Source organism: Sparus aurata, chromosome 3, assembly GCF_900880675.1.
Source record: "Sparus aurata chromosome 3, fSpaAur1.1, whole genome shotgun sequence".
In the NCBI taxonomy this organism is placed as follows: Eukaryota; Metazoa; Chordata; class Actinopteri; order Spariformes; family Sparidae; genus Sparus; species Sparus aurata.
Window position 1 is genome coordinate 30,530,069 of NC_044189.1, and position 13,078 is coordinate 30,543,146.

The window sequence follows — 13,078 nt, forward strand, 5'->3', positions numbered from 1 at the left end:
TGAGTTGTCATCGTGCTGAAAATGTGACTTGTGGCATATGTGACATCACTCCCCGAGAAGCAAGAAGAAAGCGAAAATATATATTCTTACTACAGAAAATGACAAAACTAATAGTAACGCACAGTGACTTGAATAAGTAACTTCAATATGATCACTGTTTTGGAAATATTAACGCATTAGATTACTCGTTACTGAAAAAAGTGGTCAGATTAGAGTAACGCGTTACCGGCATCACTGATTGTGTAGCTTAAGTGCAACATGGAGCTTGAAATTGTAAAGAAAAAAATAAAAACAGGAGAATTAACTTTGAGCAAGTTTGGAGGAAAGTATGGAATCATTTTAAGCAAGTCGTGGGCAGTGACAACAACTCATAACTACAGTTAATGTGTCGGGCAGGCCGGGCTCAGACACAACGTGCACGGGCTCGGGTCGGGCTTGAGTTTTTGGGCCCCGATCTAAGCTCTACACTAGCATGCCATGGCATACTGGTTGAGAAACACTGCCCTAGGCTATGAGTCCCCGCACTTTACTTTGAGAAGTAGCTCACCTACTTTCAGGTTTGATCTGAGGTTGCTACACATAATTTGTGTATACTCTGTGCTGTGTCTTCTGATCAGATATTAAAGGGAGTTAATACAAGCAAAAAAATTCGTACTTATTCCCTCACCCAATGAGAATCGATAAGAAAATCGATAAGGAATCGGATTGATTCTGTGGAGCAATATCGATAATGGATAATGGAATCGTTAAATTCTTATCAATTCCCATCCCTACCTTGCAACAGTCTCTACTGTTCATGAGAAGTGTGATGGCGTATCTCCAGGAGCACATCCCCTTGCTGCACTATTCTTAAGAGGAGTGACGCGGAGTCGCCCATTTGAAAGCCTCAGCTGCCCTCCTGGGGTCTCCAGGTGGTTCTCAGAGCCCTTTCTCCACCCCCTTTTGAACCACTGTCCAGTCTTGACTTTCGGTTTCTGTGTTGGAAGACTGTTTTCCTATTGGTTATTTCTTCAGCCAAGCAAGTGAGTGGGTTGGGTGCTTTCCCTGTGGATGCTGCATGTCTCAGGTTTGTGAAAGGAGACAGAAGGGTCTACCAAACCCTTCTCAACTTGTTGACTGCACTTCAGACATGCTTTTTGTGTTCTATGGAGGATCCACATTGGGCAGGATTATTTCAAGGCTGTGTGTCTGAACCTATTGCTTAGTGGATTGGCCTGGTTTATGTACATAGGGGAGTGGCTCCCCCCTCTAGGATTGTGACACATTCTACAGGGGAATGGCTGCGCTGTGGGCGCTGTTTCGGGGCATGTCCTTGGAAAAGGTGTGATATGTTGCACATACATTATCTACTCTCACCAGGTTTTATTGCCTCAACCTGTCTCCTCGTCTGTTCTTGGGGTCATATGGGATGATTGAGATACTCATTGGTTGCCCTGTCTGGACTACTTAATCCCTGACCATCGTAACATTGTGATTTAAAAGGCTCCCCATCAGAGAGCACAATTAAGTGGTGTGCCCCCTCGGATAGTTTCCTCTGCAGAGTGAGACAGTTGGAGATTCACTGCAAAGCATCAATGGGAAATGGCAGTGGCTACAGTGGTGTGGTAATATGCAACTGCTGCCTTACAACAACACTGAGGGGACACACCACCTTAAATTCATCAAAAAAAAATGTCATCGTCCATCGCGATTTGTCACTGTAGACATTATCATATGCCAGACATCACCCAACCCTACCCACAGTTGTGATTAATTTGGTATAATGCTCCTGATCTGAGGGTTATAATAACATGTTTACAATATTCATATAATACTAATATATAATATTTAATTGGATAGAATTCCTAGTATTAGCATCACAGATGTTGGATGGATCATTCTGGTCAAATAAAATGTAAACTGAATTCAAATCTTTTTGGTGGCACCATCTTGAGTAACAGGAGCAGCACAGGTTATTGAGGATTCATAAAGAGGGGATCTGTCATCCTTGAGATCACTGAAGATAACATAAAATACATTGAAAACATGAACGATAGCAACACGTCATACTGTAAGTGGAGATAAAACCGGTGAAGCCACTAGAGGGCTCACTCTCCATGGTAGTCAATACTATAGGCATCTGTTAGCAGCAACATCTAACTTCATTCATTGTCTCCTACCTGTTCAAATGTGTGTTATAATCTGACTGTGCCTACCGATCACAGTGATCCATCTGCAGGTCACACTGTGGTTTACCTGACACTGATAACCTGTTCACATCTAAAAATAAGCTGTGTAATTGTGATTCTGGTGTAGTCAGAGCCACATATGAAATACACGACACGTAGGCTACAGAAATACTATAATCTGTACCAGGAACATACAGCAGTCTATGCTGGTGCCAGGGCTGGAATCAGAAAGCAAAGGGCTCACCCACAGCTGACATGACAACAACTTTCAAAGTAAAAATATCCTTTGTTAAGCACATGATAAATAATTTAATTATTGAACATGAAAAGTAGGTCAGCAGGTCCACCAGGATCTTATTAGTGATGGTTATCTATTGTCCCTTCACAGGTGGAAACAGCTTTGTAGATATATGCTGACAGTTCAAGAAAGACCTGAATTCACACTAATTCTTGTCTTTGAATGAGTGGTTTTAATGACTATAGAACTACAGGACCCATATGGAGGACTTGGAAGCCAAATTTTCACATTGTCTAACTCTGGCCTCCTCTACCTGCATAATGACACGCATGCACTGCAGTGACCTGGTCACAGTAAATAAGGCCCATAGCTGTTCACATTCCTGAGAATATTTTTGAACGCTGGCCTATGTGAGGAGCATGACGCTGCAGGCAACGTTTCCTTTGTCACAACATTTGGACTGATGTCGCACAGAAAGCAGCCTACAGAGGGCTGCCTTCATCAGGATGGGAGGAATGACGTTTCTTATCAGCCATCCGCACTGCTGTCACGGCTCTGTGTTTCCTGTGTTGGCTCTTTGTCATGCACGTGCGTGCACAGAAGGCCGTTACCCGGTTTAACAAGAAATCATGTTTGAAGCAGGCAGCAGTCAGGTTTCTGTTGATCCCTGACAATGCGCTCACGGGCGCCATGTTGCTGTAGAAGCAGAATACATGTAGCAGGTCTGATACGACCTGCTCACTTTAATGAATATGAACGAACACATTGTTTCTTCAGCCCATTGGAGTTAACATGGCCCTCCATCCAGACCCAGACAACAACACTACTACTACCCAATGAGGTTTCTCTGTGTCTCCGCCGCGGAAATGAACGCCCAATCAGCTGTCTGAGTACTTCCAATTATAAGAGCCGGAGGACCAATCAGCTCTCTGTCTAGATCTGCTGGGGAAACGAGCAACCACTCAGCTGCCTGTCTGGCCTTCACGGGGTGACGGCCTGGCCAATGAGCGGTCTGTCTGGCTGCACCGAGGGGGTGAGCGTCTGCCGAGGCCCAATCAGCGGATCAGTGCTGCCTGCCGGTGCCGGGGACTGGTGGTGAGGAGCCGCTGCAGCACGTCAGGACCGGACCGTGAACCCGGAGACGGTACACACCGAGGCGAAAGGAGACACAGGTGAGTCCGAGGATGTACGCGAGGCCTGTCTCCGGCGGGAGATGTTTTGAAATGGCAGCGGCGGGATTGACGTCGCTGCAGGACGGCTAGTTGTTTTGTCTTTTTACTACCGGCGGATATGCTGACAGACAATAGAGCGGCTTTGCTTTGCTATTTATTGATGCAGGCTGACATGTTGGCGACCAGCAGCCGTCGCCTCGAACTGTTCTTTTCCATTTAAAGGTCTGGAGTGGCAGCACAAAAATCAGCGGGTATCTAAATCCCCCCTAGTTCTAATGTTTTGATAATAACCGAGCTGTTAACGGCGATGTTGTGCTTTCATTGTGATGGGAACGTTGTGCGGAATGCCTCCAATCCGTTTCATTGTTTGATCCAGAGTCTCTAGGGGTTAACTCAGACTGGAGACAGAGCCAGGCTCCTCTAAATACTCGTTAATGCTCATTTAAAGAACGCCGGGATGAGAAGAGATGTTCGAAGCGTTTTATTAAAGCAAAGCTGTGGGAAGTGGCGGATTAAACGGCGCTAGGAGGAGGCCGGGGGTGCTGATGGCTCTCAGCAATTAGGAAGAAAAATTCGAAATGCATCAGCCATTTACGTAGAGACTCAACTGGCTCCATATGCACCTAAATGGCTGCCTGGCGCCTGACAGCATAACCAACATTTTACTGTAAGAGCCAGGCTTTTTTCAGGCCGAGCGGCTGATTGTTTCCTGAGCGGCGGATTAACGGAGGTAGATGTCTAGATGACGTTAGAGACCAAACGGGAATCAATATTTAATGTGTGCTGCCTATTATTCTGCAGTATACAGGAGCTCATTTCGTGTCTGTTGACCAGAATTGGTCTGTGCTGCTGCACTGCCACTCAACATTTACATGAGTCACATGCAGATGGATCCACAAATAACTGCGATCACTGTCTTTGTGATTGTACTGTGTTGGCTCTTACTAGATTTGAATATGTATAGTCTGTACAGCCTTTGAGATGAAAGGGGTTAAATGAGGTAAAGATAGAGGTTGTATCAAAATCATAAAGTCAAATCTTATCTCCCCATCATCCATTACTAAAGGTTACAAGACAGGTCTTTTTAAGTTCCATCTAAGATATATTGTAGCAGTTACAGCAGCTGTGGCGAAGGAAAGCCTGGCCCATTAGAAACTGAGATTTTTGCCACTGGAAAGTTGTCTGTTGTAATGATAACTTGACAGACAGCGTGGAGGTGGCTATCATAGCTTTGTCACCGCTTGTCATGAAACCTGCACCCCTTTTACTTTCCTCAACAGTGTCTCACTTTCAACCAGCTGTTTGTTTCAAGTCTCCTCGTGCTCACTTGACAAATTTTCATTGGAGCATGGAAATAAAGTAGCTCCACAGCCTTTGGTTCTGAGATAAAAGTTGGCAGACCTTGATACACTCAGCCCTCCACTCACATAGTGATAGTGGGTCTGTATGAATGAATGGTCCCTGCTGTTGAAGAGTGTGAATGAACTGTAGTATTCTCAATGATGGAGTCCTTCCTTTTCCTATTTCCAGCTCTGAGTCCCCTGGCAGCCACAGTAGCATACAGATGAAGACTCCCATACTGTTGTGACAAATTAGTACAGTATCTATAGAGCATTATAGTGTACGTATTGATCAATATGCAATCAGTGCAGTTAGGGTTTGATTTTTTTAGGGAATTATTTAGCAGGTCTTTATTGAAATAATTCATACCATGATTAATTTTGTTCATAACACAGTGGATATGTATAAGGTCATTGCCATTGCTTGTTGAAGGAATGTCAAGCTGTTTTTGCTCCTTTAAAAATGTCTATGTTGTTGACTGGGGTGCCCTTAATGGTGGCCAAGAGCAAACACCTGCTTTATTGTATCATATATTGTTGAGATGCAACATGGTACTTGGATCCCAAGTTCCCTTAATTGAATGACTTCCTGTACAAATTGTAAAAAATAATTACAAAAAATATGTTTTATCTCACGAAGAAATGAAATGGCGTTTACATTTTTATCAAAAAAAATTGCTCCCTTTTTTTTACTATAAACATCTTGTGGGCCAAATTTAACCCAATTAGGCTCTAACTTTGGCCTGCAGGGCACCTTTTGGGCAGTCCTGGTGTTAAGTTAAATAAAACAAAAAATACTAATGCCAACAAATGTAAGTAATGATCAAATTAACAATCTGTCAAACCTCACTGATGAGCTTTATTTAACCAAATTTTTCCTGGCAAAAAAAGGGGTAAAATCAATTCCTGGAACATAATGTTTGTTATTTTGTTTGTAAATGAGGTGACATGCTCTTTGACTATGTAGGATACCAAATTATTAATTAGCCTACTTCATAATCTGACCATGGCAGGTGACGTGATCCTAATGACATTTTTTCTCTTAAAGGTTAACTCCACCAGTTTTTACACATTAGCGTATGTTTACAGGTCTTGGGGAATAACAAAATGTAGTATATAGCCTTTCGTGGCTCCAGAGGAAGCTGCATGTAATCTGATCAATCATCCCCACTGATGTCACCCATTTTCTAGTTGCATTGTGGGTATCAGTGGAATAAAAGAGATCATTTGTTTTTAACCTCTCCATAATGAGTCCAAATTGTTATAAGAGTATAATCCACCCACAATGCTACATAGCCACTGAGTGACATCACTAGATGCAGTTTATCAGTTTACATGTAACTTCCTCTGGAGCCAGAAAATTAATTCTTCTTTTGTCACTTATGCAGTAGAATTTATCAAGTATAAATACACTTAAATGTGTGACATTGATTGACCTTTATTGATGGAATGCAATAAAATACAATACAAGAGGGGCCTGCTGTCAGCCTGTGGCCCAACATTAACTTTCAGTACTGTGGCCAGTACCGTTATTGAAAATAGCGCATGGATGCCTGACCATAACCCCTCAGGACCCAACCCTAACACAATCTCGGTGCTTCAGTTCACAGAAATTGTGTCAGGCTTGAATCGGGTTCAGATGTATGAAACGCACTGTCTGTGGAGTTCAAGTCAGGCTCAGTTATTTATCACTTGGCACAGTCAGGTTTGGACAGAAAAATCTGCTCAAATTAAAAAAAACAATTAAATACTGATAAATCGGCTGATATTCATATTCATTTGTACAATACAAAAACTAAAACAAATAGCGATATCCGTTTGGGATCATTAAATTTGGTTATAAGAGAATTTTGAGCAAGAAGTGGGCTCAAAAGCAGATTTTATATTCGAAACATAAACTGTTTAAAGGTGCAACTATAATATAGCGGAACACTGTTCCAAAATAATGTTGAAAATAGTAGGGCTGGGACGACGTGTCGACGTAATCGTCGACATAAATTCGTCGACATGAATAATTTGCATCGATGCGTCATCCCAAACAGGAAGTGGTAGTACCTGCGGAGGCTGAGAATAGCCCCTCTCATACAGAGACGCTGCATTAACGCCGCAGCGGCGGTTCGTTAATTCTCCGCCGTTGGTCATTCACACAGAGCGAAGCACCGCTGGAATAAAGATGAACCGCCATGTAATTCACACAGAAAGCTGCGCTGCCGCTCCTAAAGAGACGTGACGGTATACGTCATGATGATGACGTCGGGGTGTTTCCCAGGTGTCCCCCCTGTCAATCTAAACCCACGGACAATTTATAATATGTAGTGATTGAGAACCCGGCCCCCTAAACATCCAAACAAGGTGAAAGAGTTACGTTTTTCGCGCTAAATTACATTATTACATAATCGGCATCAGTAAACAGGTTGCTGTGTGACTCTGTCACTTGCAGGGACGGAGGCTGTTTTCTGGGGGAAAGTTCACTGAAGTTTCGGTCGGGAGGGCTGACCATTGGTAGGACAGGCGGGACTACCGTGTTTTTTTTCATCGTATAAGTTACCGACGACAGTTACAGTTACTACGTTACTTTTATTTGGTCATGTAACGTTAAATTAATCGTTAGATTAGTCGACTAATCGAAAAAATAATCGCTAGATTAATCGTTTGAAAATAATCATTTGGGACAGCTCTAAAAAATACTGTTGGCATTATATACTGTAAAACATGTGCTCAGTGAAATCCGCTGGAAAGAAAAGCTTCAGACTGTCGGATTTGTAAGGATCGGATCTGTAATCATAAATGACTAAATCCACAACAATGGCAGTTAAGTTCAGAGGAAAAAAACCCATCAGTATTTATTTACAGAGACTAAATTAGGACTGCGGAGGTTTGCTTTGATCAGATTTGATTGACAGCAGCCTTGCAAGCAAACTAGCCCACAACTGTTATCACATGTTGTATAATTCCCATTTTAAACCCCTGATTGGTTCACTGTATCACATGAACACCACCTTCATCCAGCTGAGCCACGACTGTCACATGAAGTTCTAAATCTCTCTGAATTATAGCCACAGCGGTGGTTCGCCAATTCTCCGCCATTGGTCATTCACACAGAGCCAAGCAGCGCCAGCGTAAAGGTGACCCGCTGTGTAATTCGCACAGTAAGCCGCGGACAGTTTATAATCATATGGATGCTGTCATAATGTATCGTGGTTGAGATCCTGACCCACCAAACATCCTGGAAAGTGTTAAAGTTACGTTTTTCGCTCTAGATTATAATTAAGTAACTGGCATCAGTAAACTGGATGCTGTCTGACTCTGTCAGTTGCGAGGAGGGAGGCTATTTTCTGGAGGAAAGTTCACTGAAGTCTCAGTGTGGAGGGCTGACCATCGCAGATATTTTTTTTTTACAACAAACACTTTGTGAGTTAAAGTTTTTTGTCAGTGACAGATGCTGTTTTTCAGGCAGAAATGTGACAAGAGTCGGTACAACAGATAGGGTGACAGATGCTTCTCCACATATATCTGCAGTTTTTTTTTCCCTGTGTAAGTTGCCAAAGACGGGTGCAATTACTATGCAATTATTTTGTTGAGTGAGGGACCTGTGCAGCTATCAGACTGTCAGATCGACGTGCGACGCCGGCTTATCCATTCACACTGGCTCGGTTCGCCAATGCTGCGCCTCTGATACTACCTCCAGAGGCATATTAGTTTGAATAGGGCTACTGCCTTATGGCAACTCTGAGGGAACACATTAACTGAAATCCCCTCCCCCCCTCCACACCAACAAGGTGTCTGTCATGGTGTTTCACTGTGGACATCGTCATATGCCAATATCGTAGACACTGTCCAACCTTAGAACGTACAACTGGCCTCAGACTCACGTCCCAACCAGATGGAGAACCCTTTTTCATACAGAAAAAAGGAGCATAATGTGTTGAATGGTCAACCATGTTGTGTTGATGGTTCTACAGTTCTCTTTGCTGTCAGCAAATTGTGGTGATGCCCCCATCTTCCCCTGATAATGTTAGACTTTAAACTACACGTGTGTTGCATGGGGCAGGTGGAGAGCTAGTTAACTATTTGGCTATTAGCAGCTAGTGGAGAGCAGAGTCCTGCAGTGTGTTTAGCTAATTGTAAATCACAAAAGTGTGGTGTAGTGAATACATATTTTTGTAGGTTAACCCTGAAGTTGGCATTGCCCTGGTTCCCTCTGGGGGTTTTTTTAATTGGATTTTGGATTGTTGCTGACAATAATCTCTCAACACAAGTTTATGATACTTACAGGTTTTATTCATCAAGATAATTTTCACAGATGAACACCACTTTGTGATGTATGAGGCGTAAATTAAATCTCTAGAAGTAAAAAGCTAATGTTAGGCTATAAACAGACTACATCGCGGTCACATGACTTAAACGTCACCAACACTGAGCACCATACTACACAATTACTATAAAGGTTTTCTATAAGTTGATCAATGTACAAGTTGTAAGTTGGAGTTAGAATAGTTTTGTGGGCCTGTAAAGATAGACTTGTAAGTGGATGGGTCTCCGTGTCAGCTGTGATGAAGTTCGATGTCCTCGACAACCTCCACACCTTATTTCACATCGTAGGTGTCCGTTACTTGGCACGTTGAAGCTTGAAGCTTCACAATCTCTCAAACTGTATCAAGTATGGTTGGGTGATGTCTACCAAATTGGCATATGAACACATCTTCAGTGACACATCGCAATGGATAATGGCATCGTTGTTTATTGATTTGAAGCGGCATGTCCCATCAGTGTTGTCATAAGGCAGCAGTTGCATATAAGCTCACCACTGTAGCTGCCGCTGTTTCCCACAGTTGCTCTGACATGAATCTCCAACTGTCTAACCCTGCAGAAGGAGGAAACTATCTCCTGTTAAAACCAACATAGATCCCTGTGTCAGGTTTAAAAGTGCCCTCGTCTCCGCACCACATGTCCGAAACCTAGCTTGGTTCAGCTTTGTATGCATAAAACAACATTGGTCTAATAGCCAAGGAAGCTATGCTAAGAAACTGTATAAAAATGGCATGACTGGGGTGCCGTTTAGCTCAGTTGGTAGAGTGGGAGTCCCATGTACAGAGGCTTTGTCCTCGCTACAGCAGCCCCGGGTTCGAGTCCTGGCCTGGGGCCGTTTGCTACATGTAACTCCCCCTCTTTCTCCTCCTGTTCCTCTCATCTCTAAAGCTGTTCTATCAATACAGCCATATAGGCCAAAAAATGGTAAGGCTGAGAGAGACAGCGACCTTCAGGAAAAACTGAATTACACTACTGCCACAAATTTAACCTAGTGTTGTTTTGGGTTTGCCTAACTGAGCTGGTTTAATACAAAAATAATCAATGGGACATGGAGAGGTAATATTGCACTGTGCAGCAACACCCTTCATTTCCTCTCCCCACATATCACAAACAACAACAACTCTTGAGTTATGTTAAGGGTTCTTTGCTGTTCCACCCTGTTGTAAGTAAAACTTAGGTGTGCACTAAGAAGTGCCATAAAATATCTTAATCTTTACACAGACTGAATGTTACTTATTATGTTTAATATTATGAAATATCATAATTAGTAATGATGTTTACTCAATCTACAGGAAGCTACCAGATGCATTACACTACTCTTTTGCATTTGAAGTTCTGTTGGTTCAGTATTTCTTCCAAATGTTCCTCGTTCCTTCTTCCAGCAGACATTGTGACTTATCATAGAAAGTCACAGGTGTTAATAGCAACATTAATGATGGCTTCACTCTAGTCACTTTAACTGCTCCATATGTTCACTACCTAGTCCCTTACTGTGTCTGTCTGTTGTTTGCTGCTAAGCAGAAAGTGTACCACGCAGAGCCCCACGGTACACAACCAGCAAGTATCCCTTAAAAGTGATCACACTTCTGACAAGGATATGAAATGGAGGCAGGATATTTTACTACTTTTAACTTTACCGTCTAAAGTGACATCAGTGCGCTGCAACAAAAAAACTTCACTGGATGTTTATTTATGATACTTTTAGCCCAAGCATTTTTCTGCATTGTGTTATGTAAAATATGTACATATCGAACAACAATTAAGCCGATAGTGTAGGGCTGCTCGATTTTGGCAAAAATCATAATCAGGATTATTTGATTGATACTGTAATCACGATTATTAACGACGATTATTCATTGATTTGAGAACAAGCACTTATTGAACTTTGAACTCTGGTATTTCTCTTAACACGATGAGTTTGACCTGAAAAGAAAGAAAAATGCAAATAAATAAGAGAAAAATATATCAATAAAATGAATTAAATAATATGTTAAAATAAAAAATAAACACTATTTTGGTGCGGCTCAACCATAGGTCTGTTGCGGTGCTGATATGGTGACATGATGGTGTTGATAGGGCAGATGTCTTTGGCAATCATGTATGTGACGGCATCAGTTATTTCTTTATGTCTGTGGGAGCTGGGTGGATATGGGGTGGCATTGTAAAGTGTGTCCTTAATTAAGGACTGTGTGGCGGTGGCAGGAGTCGAGGAGCTTTTCATTTTTGAGTTTTTTTGTTCCTTCACTACTTGGTCATGTATTACTCTGTGTGGACTTTAAATGGTTAAATAAATTGGTCGTGTTACCTTGAGGTGCAGACACGGTCGCGTGACATATCTTGCACAATATCTTCATTTGTTCCGAGTCAGACTCCTCGAAACTGAAGTGTTTTAACACCACAGAATTCGCTTTACCTTTCTTCCCGACCAAAGGATGCATTTCTGTCATCTTCTATCGTCTTTTTTTTTTTTTTTTATAGCTTGTAGGTTAGCTGGAAATGGAATGCGGGGGCAGTAAAATCAGAACAACTAGCTACAAGAGGCTAACTTGCTTATAAAATTTGGTGATAATTCTATATTGGTTTATCACCTCAACATTCACAGTGAAATTCATTTCATCCACTGCTAATATGAAAAATATCAATTGATGCTTAAAGGAACAGTTCACCCAAAAAGTCAAATTAAGTCATTATCTTCTCCCCACATGCTGATGGGAAGGCAGATGAACTTGCGTAGCCCACAAACTATTTCGGGAGCTTCACAGCAAAACAATGTTGCAAGTCTCCAGCTACTTAAAGCTCCTGTTTGTAAGATGGTAAAACTGACGCTTTGGGTTTCCCAACTCGTCAGATACTGACGCTTTAGGATTGTAGGTCGGGTCGGCCACCATCTGAAAGCGTCAGTATCTGACGAGTTGGGAAACCCAAAGCGTCAGTTTTACCATCTTACAAACAGGAGCTTTAAGTTGTTGAGTAAAATGCTGCAACACTGTTTTGTTGTGAAGCTACAGAAAGTTTTGTGGACTACACAGCTTCACCTGACTTCCCATTGGCATGTGGGGAGGAGATGGTAGATAGTTTTTAAGTATTTTTTTTTTTAGCTGTTATGGCTTTATTGACAGAATAGCTGAAGATATGACAGGAAATGGAAGGGGGAGTGACATGCAGCAAATGGTCTCCAGGCCGGGACTCCAACACGTGGCTGCTGCAGCGAGGACAAAGCCTCTGCACATGGGACGCCCGCTCTACCAACTGAGCTAAACAGCGCCCCACTTGTTTTGCATTTTTGCGTGATTTGTTCCTTTAAAGTATTCTCCAGAAATCATGTCTGCATTAAACAATCAACATTATTATCCCTCACCATGTGTGTTTTGATCCAAAACCAGATAGAAATAAAAATGATAATAATTTCATAGTTTTTTTATGAATTCTAAACTTATTTTTCATCCTTATGCACGTGATTCATGGTTGATTACGGTGGAATGCATGGAATTCCATGATAATGCAAAAAACTTGGTGTTGGAGTCATGTTTGACATGTAACCAATCTGAACAGCTGCTTTGTCTCAGTAAAGTTGGAGCTCAGAAGAGTGTGTAAGCATCACTTTGTGTTTGAGAAGAGAGAAATTTGCATAATCACCCCTTAATTTGAAAAAAGTCATATTTGAGTGGGTGTGGGTAATACCTGTAACCTGGCACTAATTGATTTTTGTGATTTTAATGAATGTGTATAAAGCAATAAAGCAGGGAGTGGTTGTGTGCTAACTAGTAAATTAAGGGGTAGTGGGTAAATGACTGTGTTATTTGTCCCTGAGTTTGGAGGAATGGCCCAGCAGTCAGTGGCAGTGCAGCT

At 42.1% G+C, this 13,078-nt stretch overlaps 1 protein-coding gene across 2 annotated transcripts in view; it reads left to right on the top strand.

The window, feature by feature from the left end:
* Positions 1-3,418: 3,418 nt before the first annotated feature.
* Positions 3,419-13,078, top strand: part of gatad2b (GATA zinc finger domain containing 2B) — a 57,604-nt gene continuing 47,944 nt past the window's right edge. Inside the window, exon 1 of one of the 2 annotated variants that reach the window (XM_030411599.1) lies at positions 3,419-3,578. The gene's annotated coding sequence lies outside the window, so the exon portion shown is untranslated. The remainder of the gene's footprint in view (positions 3,579-13,078) is intronic. The other variant, XM_030411600.1, reaches the window with a different exon arrangement.